The sequence below is a fragment of the Dromiciops gliroides genome, chromosome 1, assembly GCF_019393635.1.
Source record: "Dromiciops gliroides isolate mDroGli1 chromosome 1, mDroGli1.pri, whole genome shotgun sequence".
NCBI classification, from domain to species: Eukaryota; Metazoa; Chordata; class Mammalia; order Microbiotheria; family Microbiotheriidae; genus Dromiciops; species Dromiciops gliroides.
In genome coordinates, this window is record NC_057861.1 from 101,091,958 (window position 1) to 101,095,563 (window position 3,606).

General features: G+C 41.4%; 1 non-coding gene across 1 annotated transcript; it reads left to right on the plus strand.

The window, feature by feature from the left end:
* Positions 1 to 804: 804 nt before the first annotated feature.
* Positions 805 to 911, plus strand: LOC122737433. The gene has a single exon (XR_006354268.1). It is a non-coding gene; the product is annotated as a U6 spliceosomal RNA (small nuclear RNA).
* Positions 912 to 3,606: the final 2,695 nt, after the last annotated feature.

The window sequence follows — 3,606 nt, forward strand, 5'->3', positions numbered from 1 at the left end:
TATGAAATGCTATGCTTCTTTTTATGAGTTTCTGTTTTCCCAGAAGAAAGTTTTGAACATTCACAATCATGTTAACTTGCAAAACATATTTCACATTATTTTAAATTTTGAGTCAGTGTGTTCATGTTTTGTGCTCATTTGCCCAACTCTTCTTTTTGTCGGTCCAGGAGGGAAGAATGCTAGAATTAAAGCGACTTTCATTTTTTTGCTGAAAGAAAGAGTTCTAATCATTATTGGAACTGGATCACTTTCATGGGGGTGGAAGGGAAGATGGAACTGTGATTTCATCAGCGTGGGGAAGTCCTAGGGTGGAAACCTTCTCAACCAGCATAGATTTGCAACTCATCTGTGACACATGGGGGCAATAAGAGATTAAGTCATTGGCCTGCAGTCATATATTCTGCATTTATCAGAAGGACTTGAACCCAGAACTTGCTGACTTCGAAATCAACCCTCTATCCATGATGCCATACCACCTAAAATGTGAGATATCCATAGCCATTCCTATATCTAGAATGTAGTCATATAGCCCAGTGGTGTCAACTCAAACAGAAACTGGAATCACTAATCCATACATAAAGATTCTAGTTAGGGGCAGCTAGATGGCACAGTGGTTAAAGCACTGGCCCTGAATTCAGGAGTACCTGAGTTCAAATCCGGCCTCAGACACTTGACACTTACTAGCTGTGTGACCCTGGGCAAGTCACTTAACCCCCATTGCCTGCAAAAAAACCCAAAAAAACAACAACAACAAAAAGATTCTAGTTAGACACATAGAGACTTGGTTTTAAAATGTATGGGACAGTGCTCGCTTCGGCAGCACATATACTAAAACTGGAACGATACAGAGAAGATTAGCATGGCCCCTGCGCAAGGATGACACGCAAATTCGTGAAGCGTTCCATATTTTTAAATTGTAAAGCTTGTATAAACAAAAGTTGAGAACTATCTTTACATGTAATGGAAAAAAAATAAAATACTTTATTAATTTAAAAAAAAATGTATGGGACAGCTAGCAGTGGATAGAGCACTGGCCGTGGAATCAAGAGGACACTTACTAGCTGTGTGATCCTGGGCAAATCACTTGACCCCAATTGCCTTAAAAAAAAAACAACATCCAGGGCTGAGGGCAGCTAGGTGGCGCAGTGGATAAAACACCGGCCCCGGATTCAGGAGGACCTGAGTTAAATCTGGCCTCAGACACTTGACACTTACTAAGTGTGTGACCCTGGGCAAGTCACTTAACCCTCATTGCCCAGCAAAAAAAAAAAAAAACAACAACAAAACATCCAGGGCCTTCTCTGATCATCCTGATATCTATCTTGCCACTGGACCCAGATGGCTTTGTAGGAGAGTTGGTGACTTTGCACAGCCCTCCCTCACTTCAATCCAAGTCAGCACAAATCATGATATTACCCTGATGTCATGGTCCTCTTTGAGTCTTAAGGACAAACAGCAATAGTTTTAAAATGTCTTATTTTTATTGTATTTTTTATTTATTCTGTTAAATATTTCCCAATTACATCTTCATTTGGTTCAGGTCCCACTCGGAGTGCCATGGGCCACATGTGGCCTACCCGCAGGCAGTATATTAGACACCTCTGATATAACCTCTCCTTTTAATATTAAAGAGACATCCAATTAATAGTCATATAGCTAGCAGTTCTTCCCCTAACAAACTCTGATCATCCATAACAGGGTAATCCCCCCTTCTCCCTCAGATGGGCTCTAAACTTGGGTCTTCTGTTTCTAGAGCAGTATTCTTTCCACTATTCCTTGTTGACTATTTACTAAGCAGCTAGGTGGCACAGTGGATAGAGTGCTGGGCCTGAAGTCAGGAAGACCTGAGTTCAAATCCTGCCTCAAGGGGCAGCTAGATGGCACAGTGGATAGAACACTGGCCTTGGAGTCAGGAGGACCTGAGTTCAAATCCGGCGTACTAGCTGTGTGGCCCTGGGCAAGTCACTTAACCCCAATTGCCTCACTAAAAAAAAAAAACAAAAATAAAACAAAAATAAAATCCTGCCTCAGACCATAGCTGTAATTCCCCCAGGAAGTCATTTAACCTCTGTTCCTCATCTGTAAAGTGAAAATAATAACAGCCCTTACTTCTGTTGTTGGGAAGATCAAATGGGATAATATGCATAACATAAAATATTAAATAAATGTTAGTTATTGATTAGATTGGAGCAACAAGGTGGTACAGTGGATAGAGTGCCTGGAGTCAGGAAAGGCCTGAAGTCAGGAAAGTTCATTTTCCTGAGTTCAAATCTGGCCTCAGACACTTACTAGCTGTGTGATCCTGGGCAAATCACTTAACCCTGTTTGCCTCAGTTTTCTTATCTGTAAAATGAGAATGGCAAACCGCTCCAGTATCTTGCCAAGAAAATTCCAAATAGGGTCACAAAGAGTCAAACGTGACTAAAAAATGACTTAGCAACAACAAAACTGATTACATGTTATCCTTATTTCTTATTCTTATTTGATTTCAAGGAAGACTTTTTTTCTGAAAGATTCCAAATATTTTATAACATTAAAAAATAAAAACTCATGTAGATGCATTATTATTTCTCCTTCATTCTTGAAGAGGACCATGACATCAGGAGGTGATGTCATAACTTGCAGTGAATTGGATTTAAGTGAGGGAGGGCTGCACAAAGTCAGCAATCTCATTCTCTCTTCCAGAGCCATCTGGGTCCAGTGGCAAGATATACATCAGGATGACTGGAGATGGCCCCAGATGTTTGAAGCAATCAGAGTTAAGTGACTTGCCCAGGGTGACACAGCTAGCAGTATCAAGTGTCTGAGCTCAAATTTGAACTCAGCTCCTCCTGACTCCAGGGCCAGTGCTCTATCCACTGTGCCACCTAGCTGCTCCCACATAGGTTCATAGGGATATGAAGGCTATGGGAAGAAAGGGATTTCCCTGGATTCTTCCTTTAAAATTCAGTTCATAGAGCTCTTGCATGAAATTATACAGGATTTAAAGATGTAAAGTCCCAGGTCTGTACCTGATTCTCAGGCCTTTGTAGCCATGTCTCAACCCTCTCCCCCTGAAATTTCCCTTATTTCCTGAGGCTTTCTTGCCAAAGAACATGCCTCAGGCTCTCTGGCCCCCTTCTTCCATTGGAAAGTTCCTTCAGACTCTCAGAACTTTACAACCTGCTCTTCCTAATCCCTCTTCAATTGCCTTTTGTGTGTTGTTGTCCCAGACTCCTTGAGGGCAGTTGTCGTCTTTCTTTTTCCTTGTGTCCCCAGCTTTCAGCACAGTGCCTGGCACAGAGTAAGCAATTATTAAGTGCTTGTTGCCTTATTACCCTACCCAAATCCTATGTAGCTCTCAAGGCTAATGTCATCACATTAACCTGCATTAAAACCATTGCAACCTCCAGAGATTCTCCCCACACGCACACCTCCCTCCCCCCCACCCCAAACTCATATCATATTAGAATACTTTTGTGCTTTTCAAAGCCTGTTTATATCTTAACTCATTTCAGCTTCATACATTATGTTCTTCCCATTTTACAGATAGGGAAACCGAGGCACAGAGGTAGACTATAATTTGACTATAATCCCACAGCTAGTTAGTTAGTAATCAAGTAAGAA